A 21774-nucleotide genomic window follows, 5' to 3' on the forward strand; every position below is an offset into this window, starting at 1 on the left:
CTAATTTCCTGAAATATAAATAAATATTAATTTGATAGTTCACATGACATTTGCGTTGCATAAAATCAATTTGATGGAAATCAAATTTCTGGTGTATAATAAATGACGCGCCCACGGAGTTGGGGTTTACTCGTCACCAGGCCACGGTGTTTCTCCTGGGACGCCGCAGTGGCCTTGCCCGATTTCGTGACCCTGGGTGTCAATAAAGGCTGGGGATGGAGATGATGGGGTAGTTGTTCGTGACACCACATGTGGTGTGGGGCCAGTATTAGCCGCCGCTAGCCGCCGCTGCGTGACTTCTCTACTGTGGCGGATGACAACGCAGCTTGGATGGTTCAGCTCTCCACAGGCAGAGCTGTGGCCCCAGGGAGGATAGGGATGGTAGTAGTCGCCTATGGCGCAGGGGTGCGATGATTGGAGCGCTGACAGGGATGAGATGACGCACATGGAACAGTTCAAGGTCTTTTCCTCACTGGTCACACACTGCCATTGGAGCACCGTGCTACGCTTTGATGGGCCTCAGCCGATCCCGGATTCTTTGGAGGTCGTGGCCGGTGGTTACTTCTGTGTGTCACCTTTCGATGGTTTCTCTCCACCCCAGCTCCTGAACTGTGGAGCTGGTCATGGGTGCCTTCTGCACTCCTCGCGAACCCTGGGATCCCCCTTCTTTCCTACGAACCTGGGTTGAGCCTCCGGCTCTAGACCACGGGCCCCGAACTTTCTGTGTCTTTGCTTGTGTGCCGCCCCCGTGCCAGCAGGAGGGGCTGCTCGGATCCTGATCTACGGTATGGCTCGAGGGGTTCTCTGGACCCGGTGGTCGCGCGGACACTCCGAATAAAAGGGGATGTATTTATACGAGATTGGTTGTACAATGTCTGTGATGCCACCCATGGTGTGTGGTGAAATGTAGCACCACCTCTGCCGTTGCAGGGCTCCCGGGGACGTTGGGCTGGCAGCTGGATGTTAACCCCTCCGTGGGTAGGGATTTATGTCCCGGGGCCCAGGGTCTGTATGCTGAGGATGGGGATTGCAGGGGCCAGCGCACCCGGCTAGGCCGGAGATGTTACTCGCGGTCGAATTGAGCACACAAGTCCTGTGGTAAACCAAGGTGATGGTGGCCGGCTGCCGCAGATGGGTGTATCTGATCCCACATTCGGGTTGGTAGTCAAAGTCTCTCTCCTCTGCACTGTGTGTTGTAGGTAGGATTTCCTGATTTGAAACACAGGAGTCCCCTCCCGGTCCTTTGGTTGGGAGCTGTGTCCATCTGATGCTGACCCTTGGGATCTACGGGCCCTGGCGGTTGCCCTATCCCTCTCGGTGGGTGGTTGTCTACTTTTTGGGACTTAGGTTGGGACAGGACCTAAAATCCTGCTCTCAATTGGTTAATTAGCTTGGCCGACGGTGCCGGTCTTGGCTTCAGGGTCCAAGTACCCCCTCTGTGCACACGGTTTCTGGGTCGGATCTCCGGTGTCGGTACCGGCAGGCTACAACCCTGTCCCTGCCCACCTCGGATCACCGGCAACAGTCTTCCCGTCTCCTGCAGACTCTGGCTACCATCTGCCACCTAGCCAGTACGTCAGGGCATCCGACCCTGACGCCTGTCAGTCTTTTCCTCCACTCCAAACTTAACTTGAACTTCAACTAACTGTTTTACCGCCCCGGGTTCTCTAGACCCCTAGGTGGGCGTTCCTTAACCGCCTGGTCCCACCCACTGGTGTGTCTGTCCTACACTGAGGGGGGTGACTAGGGTTTCAGGTCGGCTTATTTAACCCTATGTTTGATAGGTGTTCTGCGGGGGCCTATGTGTACATCTACCTGGTTTTCCAGGGCGTTACATTCCCTCTTGGTTGAATACAGACCGTCCGCGGGCTGTCCGACCACCACCATTTATTTTAACCGGAACTAGAAAATAGAAAAAAGGCATAAATACAAGTATAATAACAGTGGAACAATTTCTTCCCTTACGGGAGGCACATATCTTAAACGTTGCACATTTAAACGGATCGGGACGGACAGGGCCACCTTCTTGCTGCTCCTACCCAACCAACCTGTTCCCTGGTGCCACCGCTAAACACTGGTGCACACCCCTTTACCCAAGTCCAGGAACGGGTCCGGGTGACGGCCACACGGGCAGGGTAAAAAGTTCCTTACCCGGCAGTCCTTGTCACGGGTTCCCAAGTTCGGAGACCCCTGGCCTGGAGGTTAGTCACCGGTTTTGGTAGTGACTGTGCCTCGGCCGACTCTACCACAGGCCCTTCCTCCAATCAGCCTCTCCAGTGTCTGCCGTGAACAAGAAAGGTAGCCTTGAATTATTTATAAGGCCCAAAAGTTTTTGGGTTGGCTTTCCAGTCCAAAGCCGTGGTTCATAAAACTGTAAACGGTAACGGGATTCAACTTTAACTGGGGTAGCCAGGAACCGCTACCTTAACAATCTTCCTTGCCTGAAGATGGCGGAGGGGGGTGGAGGCACACTTTTCATCCATCTTTCCCCACTTCTTTACGTCGAGGGCGAGCCACCCCCTCTCTCCGCAGTGCCGGGTATAGGAGACCAGCTCTCCTGGCTCCAGGTCACGATCCGGTTGACCCGTAGGCAAATGAGGGGCCACATCCCTCCGGGACACAAAAATCTCGGCCTCTAGGCCCGGTTCATAAATAAAGCCCCAACCCTTCTGGGGGTTAAAGTGCCGGACCTGTCCTTGGAACGTCGGGCCCCGCACCCAGAAAGTTGCCTTCCGGAGGTTTTCCTTCTCCCGGTATGTCTTGTTCAGTACTTCGGCCTTCCACTTCTCCCGAGTCGTAATGTCCGTCTTCAGCTGCTGCCACTGCCGCTCCCAGTACGGAGTACGGGTTCTGCACTCTGCTTCCTCCTGCTCAGGGGCTTGGACCATCCGGTCGCCCTCACTGCCGGCTACGACCAGGCTCATGTGAAGTGGAAGAGGGCTCCGTTGATCTGCGGCCTGCTCTGCCGCCCTGCAGGTGCATCGCAGCTGCGCCTCAGCCGGGTACTGGGGAGCGGCCAGCTTCTTTGCTGACTTCCAGTTGGGCGTCGGCTCTGCTGCGGCCGGGCGGATTGCCAGGGCCGACGTCATCGAGTGCGCTGCCTTCTCCGGGATCGAGGGTGATGTCATCTCTGGTGCAGCCGGGCTCGGGGCCGGAGGGTATGTCTTCCGGGCTTTGGTCTTTCATAGGGCTGCTACGGGTGCCGGCGGAGCGGTAGCGTGCTCATGGCCCGAGGACTCCGTTGCCAGGTCCTCGCAGGCAGACAGAATGGGTACCGCTGCTGTTGCTTGTGGCAGCGGACCGAGCGGGGCGCCAGCTACAGGCATGGGCAGCGAGGGAGGCGGCGTGGCGGACGGGGGCAGACCGAGCTCTTCAGCTTGTTGGGCCGGTCCCGGTGGGACATAGGGGCGTGGGTCGCTTACCCGCTCCTCTGAGGTCATCTCCACTTTGCGGGCCCGGACAGCTGCAGCCAGTCCCTGCATCTCGGCCGTCCATCCATTTAGTAGAAAGTTGGCCTGGGCCTGGATTCTTTGGTACATCCGTTCTGTCTGGGCTTCCACCCAATGAGCAGTCCCGGGGGCAAATCCTTCCATCTTCGGGTTGCCGGACCGGTCAGACATCCTCTCAAGGTGGTGTCCAGGAACGGAAGATGGCAGAGTCCTGATGTCCCTGCTTCCTATTTCCTCGGATCACATGCCGCTATTCTTGCCCACCCCCCTGTTTTTTCGGGAGCAGTCCTCTAATGCGGCTTGCTAGTTTCGATTTCGGCCTCAGAGTTTTCCTTCCGGCCTTGTTCCCAGGGGGCGGGGCTTCAGCTTTGCGCCCTTTTTTCGGGGAAGAAGACACTGGATTGTAGGTTTTTCGTGCCCAAAATGGCAGCAAAAATGGCGACTTTTCAAACACTTTGCAGCGGAGCACCGCTAACAATTCAGAACATGGCGCACTTTCACCAGGTAGGTGAATGGGTAAGAATCCTGTTCGTGACGCCAGGTTTCGGGGTGTGCCGCCCCCATGTCAGCAGCCGGTGCTGCTCGAATCTGGATCTACGGTACGGCTCGAGGGGTTCTCCGGACCCGGGGGTCGCGCGGACCCTCCGAATGAAGGGGGACGTATTTATACGGGATTGGTTGTACAATGTCTGTGACGCCATCAACGGTGTGTGGTGAGATGTAGCACCACCGCTGCCGGGGACGTTGGGCTGGCAGCTGGATGTTAACCCCTCCGTGGGTAGGGATGGATGTCCTGGGGCCCAGTGTCTCTATGCTGAAGATGGTGATTGCAGGGGCCGGCACACCTGGCCAGGCCCGGGATGTTACTCACGGTCGAATAAAGCACACAAGTCCTGTGGTAAACCAAGGTGATGGTGGCCGGCTGCTGCAGACGGGTATATCTGATCCCACACCCGGGTTGGTAATCAAAGTCTCTCTCCTCTGCACTCGGTGTGTTGTAGGTAGGACCTCCTGGTTTGAAACACAGGAGTCCGCTCCCGGTCCTTTGGTTGGGAGCCGTGCCCATCTGACGTTGACCCTTGGGATCTACGGGCCCTGGCGGTTGCCCAATCCCTCTCGGTGGGTGGTTGTGTCGCGGGCGGGGAGGACGCAGCTGCTGCGCTCGCTAACGCTCAGGTCCGGCGCTGCTGCAGCTGCTGCTCGGTGGCTCGAGCGGTCGGCCGGATCCGGGGACTCGAGCGGCGCTTCTCGCCCGTGAGTGAAAAGGGTGGTTTGTTTGGGGGATTTAGTCCGTGACGCCACCCACGGGTTGTGGTGAAGATGGGCACCACCGCTGCTGGTGACAGGGATCCCGGGAACGATGGTAGGGAGCAGCTGGGATGTTGTTTTCCCCCTCCATGGGTAGGGGTCGGTGGTCCCGGGGCCCGGTGGTGTGACGGGGAGGCAGGGTTGGTGAGGTGCAGGGTTGCAGGGACAGCGCGGCGCGGTGCCGGATGGCACGGGTGTACTCACTCAGTAAGAGATGCACAAAGTCCTCGGTAAACCAAACGGCTGGATGGACGGGTCCCGCAGCCGGCTGCAGTGTCTCTCTCCCCGGACAGGTGATGGCGGCTGTCTTTCCCTGCACCTCTGTGTACTGTTTGACTACGATGGGTCCCCAACGGTAGTCCGCTCCCCGGTGTATGTATGCCGGAGGAGCCCGTTTGCCCGCAGGCGCTGGCCCTTGCTGTATACCCTCGCGGTGCGGACGGTTGCCTTCTAACGGGTCTTTGGCTGTTAGGAAACCCCTGGGGTTCCTGTCACACTCGGATTTGACTGTTGACGGCGACTCCAAGCCTAGTCGGGGTCCTGCCTGTGTGTGCTGGCTTCACTTCGCTCCCTGGTCGGTAACGGCAGGCCACCACCGTCCCTGGTCCTACGGTTCCGCGTTGATTCACCACTCCTGCAGACGGCCACCACCGTCTGCCAACCTTGTTGTCAGTGCCTGGGCCACAAACCCAGACAATCTCCACTTTACTGCTCTCACTTCCACCTCCTTGACTAAACTCTGCTCCTTTTTCCGCCTCCAGGCCTGTGAACTCCTCGGTGGGTGGGGCCAACCGCTTGGCTCCGCCCTACCTGGTGTGGACATCAGACCCTGGAGGGAGGCAACAAGGATTTTGCGTTTGGCTAATGTTACTGTCTAGTGGGGGTGGGGGTGTGTGTGTGTTACCTGTGACGACCTGGCTAGTCCAGGGCGCCACATTCCCCCTTGGTGAAATGCAGACTGTCCGCGGGCTGCCCATCCATCACCGGTTTTATTTTTTTTTTTTTTCAAAACTGTAAAACATAAATAACGTGTCAACATATCAAACATAAGCATTTTTGTCAGGTCACTTCAAACGTTACACATAAAAACATTTTTAATAATGACGAGCGGACGGATGTTTTCCGCTCTCCCACCCAAGCAACCTAGCCCTGATGCTGCCCCTAAGAAGTGGGCAGCACCCCTTGACCCCAGTCCAGGTTCAGGCTGCCCGAGCGGGAACGGGTACGGTAACTTGCACCCGACTGTCACTTCAGGGGACCCCACGTCCAGGGGGACCCCTGACCCCCGGAGGATGGCCACCGGTCCTCTTGGTGGCCGGGCCCCAGCCTGCTCTGCTGCGGGCCCTTCCTCCAATCTGCCTGTCCGGAGGCGGTAACGGTATCCATCCCACAACACTATTTACAAACCCACAAGTTCGTGGGTGGCTTGCTAGCTCTCAGCCATGTTCATGAGCAGTTTCTCATGTGGGTGGTAAAAACACAGAGTCCCTCCGGGGACAACTTGCCGGCAACGGCCGGGATAATCACGCAGATAATCAGATGATCTTTCGGATGATTATTGTCATTCACTCACATATTTAACGGTGCTGGGGGTCCCAACGGGGACAACTTGGTTGCAACGGTGGACCGTTGCCTTAATGGAGGTCACCATCGCCACTTACTTCCTCTGGATCTGCCTTAGGACTCTATGGCAGAGGAGGTGACCGGGGCTGCTCGTGGTCATCATGGCTCACCCTTCTCTGGACATTAAGGGCGAACCAGCCCCTCTCTCCCAGGTGGCAGGTATATGTGACCAACTCACCCGCACAGAGGTCATGCTCCGGATGGCCCAGGGACAGCTGGCTGTGCACATCTCGCCTGAAGAAGAACGCCTTGACCCCCAGGCTTGGCTCATGAATAAACCTTCATCCACGCCGGGGGTAGAACTGCTGGACTTGACCTTCAAAGATTGGGCCCCGAGCTTCGGGAGAGGCTCTCCGGAGAGCGTCCTTTGCCTCTACAGTGCGGGCCAGGATAGCAGCCTTCTCTTTCTCCCGGGCCTCTGTCTCCCGGCCCATCAGGTTTGGCTGCCGCTCCCAACATGGCTGCTCCTCTAGTGTGGGGGTTGGGCCCAGCAGGTCTTCCATGATGCGGGCCACGACCGGCACCTTCTGGGTAGGGGGGCACCGCTGTGTCGCGGCCTGCTTTGCTGCCTTGCAGCGGCAACCCTCCGCAGCCTCAGCCGAGGCCTGGAGCTTGGGAGCAGTCAGCATCACTTTCCGGGCGTGAGGCAGGCTATCCTCCAGCTCTGCACTGGCCGGGCGGACTGCCGGGGCCTCTTCGGGTGCTGCCGCTTCCGGGCTGGATGGCTCCTATTGGGGAGCGTGCATCCTCCAGGAGAGCGGGGTCGGTGCTGGCCGGGCAAGCTGTCGTTCGCTGGCAGCACCTGCAGGTGGATCTTCGCGGGCGGGAGTGATATCATCTGTTGCCGGGTTCGGGAGCAGCGGGCCGACCGGCGGGGTGGTGCCGACCAATACGGGCAGCGGGGAACGCAGCAGGCTGAGCGACGGCAGACCAGGCCCCTCAGCCGCAGCTACCGGTCCCTCCGGGACACAGGGGCGTGGGTCACTCACCCGCTCCTCCGACTCTGCTTTCGCCTCACGGGCCTGCACGGTCATCACCACTTCCACCATTCCAGCCTCCCATTCTTGCACCAGGAGCTGGAGCCGGGTCTGCACCCTACGGCTTAACTGGGCCACCCGAGCCTCCACCCACGCCGCTTATCCAGGCGTGGGCCTGCTGTACGGAATGGACATCCTGCTTGCTCGGCCTCCAGGAACAGGATATGTTGCAGAGTCCTGGCGTCCCCGCTTTCCATGCCTTCGGCTACATTAGGCAGACACACACCCGCCCCCCCCCTTGGCTCTCTTCAGCATCTTCACTTGTTGGGGGGGCTTCGCTTTCGCGCCTTCCCTGCTCAGAGAAGACGCTCGAGTGGGAGATTTTCATGCCAAAGATGGCGGCGCTTCAAAATTTTCAGCCAGACGCTGCCGGCGGGGATCACAAGGCGCACTTCTACTGGTAAGTAGATTGGTTCGATCCTGTTCGTGATGCCAAGTTGTCACGGGCGAAGAGGACGCCGCTGCTGCGCTCGCTAACGCTCGGGTCCGGCGCTGCTGCGGCTGCTGCTCGGTGGCTCGAGCGGTGGGCCGGATCCGGGGACTCGAGCGGCGCTCCTCGCCCGTGAGTGAAAAGGGTGGTTGGTTTGGGGGATTTAGTCCGTGACGCCACCCACGGGTTGTGGTGAAGATGGGCACCACCGCTGCTGGTGACAAGGATCCCAGGAGCGATAATAGGGAGCAGCTGGGATGTTGTTTTCCCCCTCCGTGGGTAGGGGTCAGTGGTTCCGGGGCCCGGTGGTGTGACGGGAAGGCAGGGTTGGTGAGGTGCAGGGTTGCAGGGACAGCGCGGCGCGGTGCCGGATGGCACGGGTGTACTCACTCAGTAAGAGATGCACAAAGTCCTCGATAAACCAAACGGCTGGATGGACGGGTCCTGCAGCTGGCTGCAGTGTCTCTCTCCCCGGACAGGTGATGGCGGCTGTCTTTCCCTGCACCTTTGTGTACTGTTTGACTACGATGGGTCCCCAACGGTAGTCCGCTCCCCGGTGTATGGATGCCGGAGGAGCCCGTTTGCCCGCAGGCGCTGGCCCTTGGGTCTCTAGCCTTAGGCGGTAGCTGTATACCCTCGCGGTGCAGACGGTTGCCTTCTAACGGGTCTTTGGCTGTTAGGAAACCCCTGGGGTTCCTGTCACACTCGGATTTGACTGTTGACGGCGACTCCAAGCCTAGTCGGGGTCCGATGGCCCTGCCTGTGTGTGCTGGCGTCACTTCGCTCCCCGGTCGGTAACGGCAGGCCACCGCCCGTCCCTGGTCCTACGGTTCCGCGTTGATTCCCCACTCCTGCAGACGGCCACCACCGTCTGCCAACCTTGTTGTCAGTGCCTGGGCCACAAACCCAGACAATCTCCACTTTACTGCTCTCACTTCCACCTCCTTGACTAAACTCTGCTCCTTTTTCCGCCTCCAGGCCTGTGAACTCCTCGGTGGGTGGGGCCAACCGCTTGGCTCCGCCCTACCTGGTGGGGACATCAGACCCTGGAGGGAGGCAACAAGGATTTTGTGTTTTTCTAATGTTACTGTCTAGTGGGGGTGGGGGTGTGTGTGTGTTACCTGTGATGACCTGGCTAGTCCAGGGCGCCACAGTTGTCTACTTTTCGGGACTTAAGTTGGGAGAGGACCTAAAATACTACCCTCAATTGGTTAATTAGCTTGGCCGTTGGTGCCGGTTCTGGCTTCAGGGTCCAAGTACCCCCTCTGTGCACACGGTTTCTGGGTCGGTTCTCCGGTGTCGGTAACGGCAGGCTACAACCCTGTCCCGGTCCACCTCGGATCTCCGGCAGCCGTCTTCCGGTCTCCTGCAGACTCTGGCTACCATCTGCCATCTAGCCAGTACGTCCTGGCTCCGACCCTGACGCCTGTCAGTCTTTTCCTCCACTCCAAACTTAACTTGAACTTCAACTAACCCTTTTCCCGCGCCGGGTTCTCTAGACCCCTAACTGCCCCCTAACCGCCTGGTCCTGCCCACTGGTGTGTCTGTCCTATCCTGAGGGGGGTGACTAGGGTTTCAGTTCAGCTGATTTAACCCTATGTGGGATAGGTGTTCTGCGGGGGCCTATGTGTACATCTACCTGGTTTTCCAGGGCGTTACACTTGCTTGTCCGTTCCGGAGTCCGACCTGACTCGGATGCTGTCCGGTGCTAATTGCCTGCCGTGCGTGAGGTGGCTCCTAACTTCCCCTGTGGGTGCCCCGCCTCCCGGGTCCCTGGACTAGTGGGCATGAGGTCCCCATACCTTGTGACGGCCATCCCAGCTCCTACCCTAGCCTGGTCCCAGTGGCAGAACCCCCATGTTATGTGTTGGTTGAGTGTGGTTGTGGTTGTTACCAGTGACAACCTCCTCCATATACGCGATGAATACTGCACCTCAAGTGAGGTGCAGCACCCTGTGGCACCTGTGGCCGCAGGGGCGCCACATAAACATATGATTTTTTAAAAAAAAAAAAAAAGTTATAGTAACCCGTCCAACACTTGTGCCACCGAGTAGCCAAGCTATACCATATGCAAAAGGAAGAAAGTGGATCCTCATATAAGTAAAAATCAAAAAGCTTTATTCCATCATTTTAAAAGAATGTCTAAGGCAATTCTATGGACATTCTTTTAAAATGATGGAATAAAGCTTTTTGATTTTTATTTATATGCGGATCCCTTTTCCTCCTTTTATATTCATCACCGCTGGTCTACATTTTGGATACATGCTTATTAAGAAGTGAGTGTAAGTTTATTACAGAGTCTTCAAAAGGTGAAAAGAGCACAGACCTTTCAAGCCTAAAATATCGGACCTTCATCAGTGTGCATACTGTGGCTTAAGAAGTAGACACTGATGGGGAGACCATGGTATCCACCGCTGTGTCAAGGAAGCGGTGGATACCACGGTCTCCCCATCATCATCTACTACCTAAGCCGCAGTAAACTCCAGCATGCACACTGATGAAGGACCAATATTTTAGGACCGACATGTCTATACTCTGTTCAGCTTTTGAAGACTCTGAAATAAATTTACACCAAAATTCATCACCTTGAGCGCCAAGTGTCTTACTCATCATATTCAAGGGTTTGGATCTTACTTGTGCACCACACCAGATGTGCCGTGGTTATTCTCAATATTAAGAAGTGGGCAACCACCTCTATTAATTACACAGTGAAGCATTTTAGAAAAACAATTTTTTTCATGTTCGTCCAGTTATATTCTGGTCATTACCTTTAGTCCAGTGGTCACCATTAAGGTCTCCATCATTTTGGGGGTTTTCTATCTCTTGACATCACTGATGTCTCTGGACATAAGTATGATGTGAGGATGGCATGTCAAGCCTGTGCAAGAAAAGCCAAGGAGATCGAGCACCAAAAGACTCTGAAGATGGTTGAGCGAAGACCACACTAATGACCAGATCAAATGAGACAGGTGAGATTAGGATATTCTATAACCCCTTTGCGAAATGCCATTTTGATGGATTTGTGCAAATCAAATTGCAAAATAAAATAAATCAGATTTTGGCAAATCAGAATCTTTGGTGAAATTCGAGTTAAATTGAACTTGCCATGAAGCAATTCACTCATCTCTAACATTGACCTCATAAAGTGAATTAGGTATACAATCAACTTATATAAATTCTGTATATTAAAAAAGCCAAGAGAAAAACACATCTGCAAACTTAGCTTAATTTTTATAACACCGTGGCCCACAGTATGGTCAGCTTTATCAAAATCCAATTACCCTACCAGCAGGTGTTATAGAACCTTGATTATTTAATTTTCTTAAAATGTCTGATGTACCCTACGTGTTTGCATCATTTCTATATCATTGTATCAGCTAGATTATGTAATGCTTAACTCTATAAAGCCATTTTTAGAAAAACATTGAATAAAACATAGAATGTAAAGGTTTTATTGTATTCCTTTATTGGACTTGATAATATCAATAATAAAATATTTAACTTTAAAATAACTCAATAATGATAAAAAAAACAACTGAAATTTCTTGCCTTTATATTACAACTAGAAATAGGCCCGATGCTATCGCATTGGAGTGCGGTGAAATGACCATCTGTCTATGCTTAGTGGTGCTGACAGGAGCAGTGGACATGTGTCACACTGATTGCATTTTCCAACATATCTGTTGTATATCATCGTTCCGCATTTGTGTATTGTATGTGTTGCATTATTTGACATCTTTCATCCCTGTGCACTGTTTCTTCCTTGTTGTGTGCTGTATATTGGTATCTGGTGTTGTGTTTCTTGAGCTGTGCTGTGTGTATGTGTCATTTGTGTATATGTGTGTGTATATGGCTGTACGCTGTGTGTACATATCGTTTGTGTACATGTGTGTGTATATGGCTGTATGCTGAATGTACGTGTCGTCTGTATACATGTGTATGTATATGGGTGTACGCTGTGTGTACGTGTCATCTGTGTACATGTGTGTATAGGGCTGTACGCTGTGTGTACGTGTCATCTGTGTACATGTGTGTGTATATGGCTGTATGCTATGTGTTTGTGTCATCTGTGTACATGTTTGTGTATGTGGCTGTACTCTGTATGTATGTGTTATCTGTGTATATGTGTGTGTATATAGCACCGGCAGCCAGGGAAGTGCGGCTAACGCCGACCCATACGTTGGCAGCAGCACAGAGTCAGAGCAGTTTGAAGTAGCGCGCTCGGCTCTGCTCGCGTGGATAGGAGGGAGAGGGAGAGAAAGCGAGACTGGAAGAGAAAGAGAGACGGGAAGAGAAAGCGAGAGGGGGAGAGAGTGGGTGGGTGGAGCCACGGGATGCATGACTCACGACCGTGACAACGGGACACCAGCCGCAGCTTCTGGGCACGAACTGCATGTGCGCAAGTAGCGGCTGCTACTGCACGTGTGTGGGAAGAGCGGTGACATCACCGCTACTTGCGCACGTGCAGTTCGTGTCCGGAAGCTGCAGTGATGTTTTGTTTGAACTGTACCTGAGTAACTAACAGTGTCACGGTGCATGCTGGAATAGGGTTACAGAAACTGGAGATTATGTATGTAGATAATCTTCATCCAGCAACAATAAAGTTAAAAATAACTATATAAAATGTGCCTATGGTTTTATGATGTACCTATGGCTTGGCTCATTAGAAGATAAAGCTTTTATAATCAGTCTTGCACTGCACCAGCTCAGATTCCAATATTAACCTGTCATGTATACAGATGCTATTAACCTGCAGATATAGGGTTACTTTTTAGGTTAATAGTGCTGTAGTGCTGTCTGGCCACCTTTCTGAAAGTGCGGCTACTGGGAGAAACCTAAATTTATTTCTCCCATTTGCTGCCGACTGTACTGTTGGTAAGTATCTGGAGACTAGGTCCCATATGTTTGGAGGAGACAGGTTGCGGATGGCTTTGTAGGTCATGGTTAGGGTTTTGAACTGGAGTCTATGGTCAATGGGAAGCCAGTGAAGGGATTGGCAGAGTGGATGGGCCGGAGAATAGTGGGGGGAGAGGTGGATTAGTTGGGCACCAGAGTTTAGAACAGATTGTAGGGGAGTAAGAGTGTTAGAAAGATGGCCACAGAGCAGGAGGTTGCAGTAGTCCAGGTGTGATATGAGGGCATGCACTGGGGTTTTTTCAGATTATTAATTAAGAAATGTTCGGATCCGGAAAATATTTTTGAGTTGGAGTTACCAGGAGATGGAGAGGTCTTGGATGTGTGGCTTGAAGGAGAGCAGAGTTGAGGCAGCGAGTATGCGGGAATGGGGAGAGTGAACAGCCATTGACTTTGATGGATAGGTTTTTTGGAGAAGTTGAGTGAAATCGAGCAGAGAAAAAGGATGAAATAGCCAATAGACATTGTGGGATTCTGGTTAGTAAGGAGGTGATGTCAGGTTCAGAGAGGTAGATCTGCGTATCATCAGCGTAGAGATGATACTGAAAGCCATGGGACTCTATAAGCTGTCCTAGGCCAAAGGTGTAGACAGAAAAGAACAGTGGTGCAAGAACTGAACCTTGGGGGACACCGACAGATAGTGGGTACGATGAGGAGGTGGTGAGAGAGTGGGAGACACTGAAAGTTTGGTTGGCTAGGTATGAAGAAATCCAAGATAGGGCCAAGTCTGTGATGCCAAGAGATGATTAAATCTATAGTACAAGGGAATGGACCACAGTGTCAAAGGCACAGGATAGAATACTGTCGCTTTGCTTTTGTGCTTAGTAGGTTATTAGTGACTTTAATTAAGGCAGTTTTCAGGGGGTTGTGAATGACAGCTATTTGGAGGCTAGAGGGAGAGTAGATGCGGACAGAGTTCACCTCAAAAGAGGGGTGAGTAAAGGAGAGTGGAAGTGGAATTGGGGTGAAGGATCATTTATCCAGCCGGACGAAACCAACTCCTCCATCATTCTTGTTCCTGGGGTGGGGGTGTGTCAGAAAGATGGAAACCACCATATGAAAGTGCAGCTGGAGAGGCATTGTGAGAGGGAGTGACCAAGGTTTCAATGAAGCAGAGGAAGGAGAGTTTATTAGTGATGAATAGGTCATGGATGTACGAAAGTTTATTGTAGACCCAGCGTGTGCGTTCTATAGAGCTCCTGTTAGAGGGACTGGGGGATTGACGGCCTGGTGAATAGATATAGGGTTAGTACAGTTGAGAAAATTTGTAATAGATCTAGGATGGGGGTTTGAAATGACTGTGGGGAGATGGTGAGGAGGGCCATGATTTGGGAAATATAGCCATCAATTAGGAGAAGCAGAAAGAGTGTTAGCGGTGGGAGCAGGAGAGGGCATGAGATGACCATGTGTGTCTGGAGACAGAGGAGTTTAGTTAATGTTCTTACGGCGGCCATGCTCTGAGTAAAGCGGCTAGACAGCATTGTAATGCTATTAACTGTGCCAGTCATTGCACTGGCTGCCCATATATCACAGGATCCAATTCAAACTGCTTGTTCTCACCCACAAAGCTCTCCACAGTGCGGCACCCCCCTACATCTCCACCCTCCTCTGTCTATCATCCCACCCGTTCTCTACGCTCTGCAAATGACTTTCGACTAACATCCACACTAATTCGAACCTCTCACTCCCAGATCCAAGACTTTTTCCGAGCTGCAACAATCCTCTGGAACGCTCTACCACAAGAAGTTAGGACGAATCACAACTTACTCAGCTTCAGACGCATCCTAAAAATGCATCTTTTTAGGGCAGCTTTTCACACTCCCTAGCCGAACTAAATTCACATAGTCCCTCCACACCTTCTCAGAACATAACCCCACGTCAAACTCCATGGCACCCAAATGCATCTCAAGGTTTTAGCCAACTGATCCAGGAAGCCATTCCCCCTTCCCTTGAGATGGCTGGATTGTCATTGTAAATAAGCACTTGTACCTTGCCCCCCCCCATCTCATTGTAGATTGTAAGCTCTCACGAGCAGGGTTGTCTTTTTTTCCCTCTAAATATTGTATTTTCTATAACTGTTACTTGTTTGTATATGATCCTCCTTAATTATAAAGCGCTGCGGAATATGTTGGCGCTATAGAAGTAAAGATTATTATTATTATTATTATTATTAACCTGAAAATTAACCCAATGTTTGCAGGGTAATAGCGTTTGGGAACATAACAGGTTCCCTTTTAATGAAATAAACTATATTGAAAACTTGTATTACATTTTATTATATACCATATGTTGTTTCCCTGCTGAACCCACCAAAGTAACCTTTTAATTTATTTTTTTTTGTGTATTTGAAGTAAACATCCATGAAAGTAAAAATAAAATGAAGGCTCTTATTTTTTGTTCTTAAAAGGAATCTGCCATTTTTTTTGCAATGTAATCTGAGAGCAGCATGACATAGTGGTGTCTGTAGTCTTTCGTTTGTGAACCCGACCCCACCCATACCTTGCCAGTCCACATTATACATATATAGCCTGGGTCTCAGCTTCCCATACTTGGTAAGTTTTTTAACTGTATGAGAGGACACACATTAGCTAGGGACCCCAAAAATAAGAGAATACCGTGAAGAGGTTTGGGGCTCTGTTGCATTGATCAATTCAATAGCTAAATTTCTCTTTATTCATATTTCATGGCAGTAATGTAGATTCCACTCTTTTTCATTCTTACATATAGCTATTGTATTTTTCAGGCCAGTATTCACACAGCAGTTTCTGCTATTACATATATTCCCCTTGCATAGTCACTGGTGTGCATACCTTCTCTCCATATAGTGATGTTTTTTTAGGTTTTTGCACCCAGTTCAGACTTAGAATAGTGTTCCAAACGTTATTTCTTTATTTGATAGTGGTGGCAGAGACCTTGATTCCACTTATGTGCCACTTATTGGGCTGTGTATAGTTGTTTCTATAAAATCAGCATTTTATCACTAGAGGGCTAGTTGTCCCATGCCATGTAGTCCTTCTTTGTATGTAAAACCCCACCCTCACCACTGATTGACAACATTTTGACAATGTACAGTGTACACAGATAGCTGCCTATCAGTGATGTGGGTGGTTATACAGGGCTCAGCATTTAGAGTATTGGTAGAATTGCAGTGGATTAAACAATGGTTTTATGAAAACTGTAGCAAGCAGCCCAGTAAGTGACATATCGCTGTAATAATAGTCTCTGCCCGATGGACTTGACTTGAAATGGAAACAAAAATGTTTACAGATTTGCCACCCCCACAGAAGTGACTGACTGTATATTGATCTGTATCTGTGTTTAATAAAGTTTATTGCTAAGTGTGGTGTGGCCACCAGGTGGCAGCAAGGCCTAAAAGATCATTCCCCTTAGCTTCTGGTTAGGAAGGGGTTAGCAACGGGGAGGGCTACAGGGTATATAAGGGTCAAGAAATAGGAAGAGTGTAGGAGAGTCCCATAGAAGGAGCAAGTGCATATAGTCCCCTGAAAGAAAGAGCAATGCTGAGCCTTAGGATCAATCTCGCGACAGGTCCAAAGAAAAAGTGTGATCCGGACAACAGGAGTGGCGGGTGTCCCCTGGAATAGTTAACCACCGATTCCCCTTGCTGCAAGAGATGGTCAGTGTGCCACAATCATAGGGTGGTAGACAATTAGGGAGCAGTGAGTGAACTCGCTGCGGTTGGCAAGGACAGCGCAGGGGATGAGGGACCTAGTGAAACCTACGGAGTCACAGGAGCCAGAGGAGCGGTCAGCTAGAAAAGTACACAAAGTCGAAAAGTCTCAAGGGAACCCCTATGGGGTCAGAAGCGGTACCCTCATGGACCGAGAACAAGTTGGAAAAAGGAACCACCTGTGTCTGGTTATTTGTCTCAGCCAGTAAATGACATGGATGGACTGACTTACAATGGAGTGGTGACCGGGGCACAAGCGGTTAATGTTCGGCTGCGCTGCAGCCTAGTAACCCCAGTGAAAGTGAATACCGTAGCCCTCACTAGCCACCCTTACACTTGCATGAAGATTTGCCAGAGAGCAGAAAAAATGGTCACTCAAATTTTCACAAAGGAGCTTAATTTAACCAAAAGGACCCCGTGCAAGAACAGTATAGGGGCCCTTGTTAGTATAATAATGCTTTGCATGTAGAAATGGGACCCTTTGCCTCTTGGGTCCGTGTATGGCTGCACAGGTTGAACCAATGATATGTCCAACCCTTAACCAGTCCTCCACGGAAAACACTATTATGTGAACACCATATTGTTTTACTAAAGAAAAATACATCTGTATCAATACTATTAATGATAATATGAGTCTTGACCCCAAATACAAGATGCAAGTCTATCTCATTGAAACTTATGTAGCCGCAAAATTAGTGGAGTGATTTATCCGTCTATCTGGTCATCTATTCATTCATCTTTTAGGATGAGGGAAATTTTGCAACCAAAATATTAGAGCTTTCAAGTGTTTTTACCTATAAATGCACATCATCTTTTTTAGATTTGATCAATAATCACCTTCTGTTGTCATTTGAGTGTAAAATACTCAGTGGTTTCTTTCATTTAAGAATGAAAAACTAGAATGGAGGTCAAACCATACAGAGGTGAAGGAGTCATAAACCATTTCCAGCAGTAATGTCCATCCTCTGCTTTCTTTACAGATGTATTTTCTTAACTTAATTCATACAATATATAAAATGTCTAAAAAATACAAAGATTGTTGAATATACATATTAGGTGTTCTGCTATGTTCTATTAATGTCACGCTAGGTATGGGGAAGCTTCAGACAAAGGTGGGGAGAGTCAAACCCGTTCTGTATGGAAGTGGGAAGATGGTGACCCCTGGTAAAACCTACTGTTGGCCCCTGACTCCCCTAATGTCCCTATGGTAGATAGGTTCCGCACATAAAAGATAATCAGGCTACCTAGGCTCTGGCTGATGCGGAAATAGACCCTAGGTAGTGACAGGATGGAATGAGCACCAGTCAACCCCACTAAGACCTAAAGAACACACAGGGAAAACAAACAGGGGAATACAAGTGGACAACCTATCTGCAATATGACTTTGGGAGAAAGCCAACTGCTTGCAATCTAGACAGCATAGGAGTAAACGTTATAACTGACAATAAACCAAGGGGAAATACAGGTATATATATAGTCAAGGAGTGGAGATAAGGATTTACAGCTGAAGTGCCAAGATATCTGTTGGGTCCAAAAGGAAAGTGTTAACCCTAACAGTGACGATACATAAAACTCCATTCACACCAAGGAAGAAAGAATGGAATATCAATGAGCAGTTTGTGCAGCCAAACGCAGCGACCTTCTGCAGCCGGACACCACAGGGTTGTCTGTCAACCATGACACACCCATGACAATTACACAATGGACTTTTCATACAAATGTTTATTAGCTCATGTTTGTTCTATAGATTTCTCCTCTCTTAGTTGAACGTGGTTTTAAAATGATGACTGCATATCAAAAGGTTAACTGAAGCCAACGAAGAATCTATCACATTACTGTTTTTAGTTGCAGATGGTTCATTGACACTTGTTAATTACTGAAGACCTTTCTTTTAGAACTAAGTAGATATAGTGTGTTTGAAAGAATAGAGCAGCTCTTTAGTGGACTGGCACAAATTCTTTAGCATAAATAAGTTAATGCATAAGGCTTACAGAGGAACGTAATAATTAGAAAACCTCCTCACCACATTTTCTGACATGTAGACATTTGTAAGACAAGTAGATGAGGCCTTAGAAGTCATCATCAAAGTTATCAGTTATCAAATAACCATAAAACTGTCAATCAATCAAGTCCTGACCTTTCTCAGCATAGGATGTGTTTTAGCAAATTTACATTTACAATTTTTCAATTTGTGGTGTTAAAAAAAGGGAATAATTTTGTACAACATGGATGTTACAAAGTATCTGCGAAAGTGATTGCAATGTGTCTGGGAATAATAAAAGAAAACGCTTAGCAATTGACTTATAATTAAAAAAAGCACCAGAAAAAGTGACCCTATCAATTCTTTAGCATCCATAAGTTGGGTATAATATTTAGAAATAAGCGAGCCCGAGGTTCGATGTTTGTACCAAACACACACTTTACAAGAAAAACAGAGTTCAGGTGCTTTACGAATGCAATCCACTCGCGAGCATCTCTGTTCTTGGGTACTCTTGGTGCTTGGTCCAGTGCAAGCCACTTGCAGTCTTTCAACGGCTCTCACTGGGGGTAACAAAACGTAATTGGATATAGTCTCCACCAAACAAAAAAATTGGAAAAACCCCACCCACCTGCCCCCGGAAGTGTTTGGTTCATGGCTGGCTGCATGTGGGCGGAGACCTAAACTGTCTAATTAGTGACTTCCATTGGGATTCAGGTCAAGTCCGGGTCCCAAACTGAACTTTATCTAGAGTCTGGCTGAACCAGCCGAACCGAACTTCAGTGGGTTCACTCATCTCTAATAACAATGGGTATAAAGAATAGGACTTAACAGTAGATTTGAGCAAAAAAGATTCACATTGCCCTGCTCTGTGGTGGCTGAATCAGGTCAGTCTTTATTTCTGGGGCATGATATAAAAAAAGACCTAGTGACTAAGCTTCAAGCACCATTATGATATTTGGAGACTTAGGAAGCACAAGAGTTGCCCAGGGTGCAGGGCCAAATGGGCTAGGTATAGAACTGAAGACTGCCTTGCTCCGGGTGCCATGAAAGACCAGGCCAAACACTGGACCAGGGCAGTGTACACAGCTGAATGCAAAGATGCAAAAGAAGTGACTCTTGATGACTCTTACAGAGTTTATTTTGCAGCAACAGGAAGTTAGTGATATTGAGGGAAAAATTACAATGTAATACAATTGACCTGGATGGGACAAAGCAATACAAGGATTATAATTTGCAGTAACACTGAGTCCCTCCACTCCATGCTCTCCCCTTCTGCAGGGTAGCGCTGCCACTCAACCCCGCGACCGGCTTCATCCATTCTACCTGGCGTCCCTGCTCTCCTCCACGTTGGCCTTCTTCTCCCACCTCCCAAGGCCTGTGCTCCTAGTGCATGTGTGTGCGCTGCTGCACTTCTCTTAATGGGCAAGCGCACCACTCCTAGGAAGTGCCTTTGAGCCTATCGCTGACAAGCACTGGGTATTTCAGGCATGCTCCCACTAGGGGAGGTGCCTGTTCAACACCCTAACTTTAGTCAGTTGTGTTTTGTCTAGTTAGTTGTCTGGTCACCTGCTGTACCTGTCCCACTTGTACCTGTGTGTCCTGTCCTATCCTGTCTGTACTTGGCTCCAGCCTGTCCTGCCCTGTTGGCACCTGGTTTAAAGTTCTGTATTGCCTGTAACTGGTTCCAGCCCATCATACCCTGGTAGCACCTGGTTCCAGTCCTGTTCCTGCCTGTACTTGGTCCCTGTCCATCCTGCCTTGTTGGTACTATTGATTGTGTCCATCCTGGTCATGCCATCTGCCTTGCTAGTGCTCTGCCTGTCCCTCCTGTCCTGTTGGTGCTAGTGACACTGTCTTTCTATCCTGCATGTGCTGGCTGCCTCAAGCTACCCTTGTGGTTCCTTTTCTACACTTGAGACTCAGCCATGTCTGCTCCCTTATCCACCCCTGACCTAGGGGTTAGCTGCCACAGTCCCTGTCTTTACCCCATTAAAGGGTAGCCCGGGGTTCCCCTGTGGTCCAGTGGGTCCACCTTTTTGCTTGCCACAGCACCATCCCCAGCAGTGAGCATTACATTTGCAAAATAACAATGTACAGTAACCTAGGACTCCAAGAAACAGATTCCTCAAACATTAATCAAATGCTGGCTGTCGCGGGCGGAGTCGGGAACGCTGCGCTCACCCACTGCTCGGGTCCGGCTGCTGCTACTGCTGCTCAGTGGTGGCTCGAGCGGTGGGCCGGATCCCGGGGTCTCGAGCGGCGTTCCTTGCCCGTGAGTGAAAGGGGGGATTGGTGTGTGGTTTGGGGGATATTGTCCGTGACGCCACCCACGGTTGTGGTGAAGTTGTGACACCACCGCTGCTCTGGACGGGGATCCCGAGAGCGATGACAGGGAGCAGCTTGGATGTTGGTTCTCCCCTCCGTGGGTAGGGGGTTGGTTGTCCCAGGGCCCCGGTGAGGGTTTTAGGGATGGTAGGCGGGTTACAGGGCCTGGTGAGGTGCAGGGTTGCGGGGGCAGCGCTGTGCCGCACGGCACGGTGGTACTCACTCAGCCAGTAATTCACACAGAGTCTCTGGTCAAACAAATGGCTGGATGGACGGGTCCCACAGGCGGCTGCGGTTGTTCTCCTCCCGGCAGGTTGATGGTGACTGTCTTTCCCTGCACCTGTGTTGTGTTTACGGTTCCAATGGCTTCCCACTGGTAACCCGCTCCCCAGCTTGGATGGATGCTGAGGGAGCCCCTTTTGCCCGCAGGCTCTGGCCCTGGGAACTGTAGCCTTGGCGGTGACTGTGTTTCCCTCTACGGTGTGAGCTGTTGCCTTCAATCGGGTCTTGGCTGCTGTGAAACCCCTGAGGTTCCCTTCGCTAATGGATTTGACCGGTTTTACGGCGACTCCTAGCCTGGTTGGGGTCCGTAGGCCCTGCCGAATGGTGCTGGCTTCTCTCCACTCCCCGATCTGGTACCGGCGGGCCACCGCCCGTCCCCGGTCCGTACGGTTCACTTCAATCAGCCTCTCCTGCAGACGGTCACCACCGTCTGCCAACCTTGCTGTATGTCCGGGCCACACACCCGGACACGGTCAGTCTCCTCTCCTACCACTTCACTCTCCAAAACTTAACTGCCCTCTTTTCCCGCTTCCAGGACTGTAAACTCCTCGGTGGGCGGGACCAACCGCCTGGCCCACCCCCTGGTGTGGACATCAGCCCCTGGAGGAAGGCAACAAGGATTTGTGTTTGACTTAGGTGTGCCTAGCCGGGGTGTAGGGTGTGTTGGTGTAGTACCTGTGACGACCTGGCTTGTCCAGGGCGCAACATTCCCCCTTAGTAAAATGCAGACCATCCGC

The sequence above is a fragment of the Anomaloglossus baeobatrachus genome, chromosome 12 (genome assembly GCF_048569485.1).
Source record: "Anomaloglossus baeobatrachus isolate aAnoBae1 chromosome 12, aAnoBae1.hap1, whole genome shotgun sequence".
Classification (NCBI taxonomy): Eukaryota; Metazoa; Chordata; class Amphibia; order Anura; family Aromobatidae; genus Anomaloglossus; species Anomaloglossus baeobatrachus.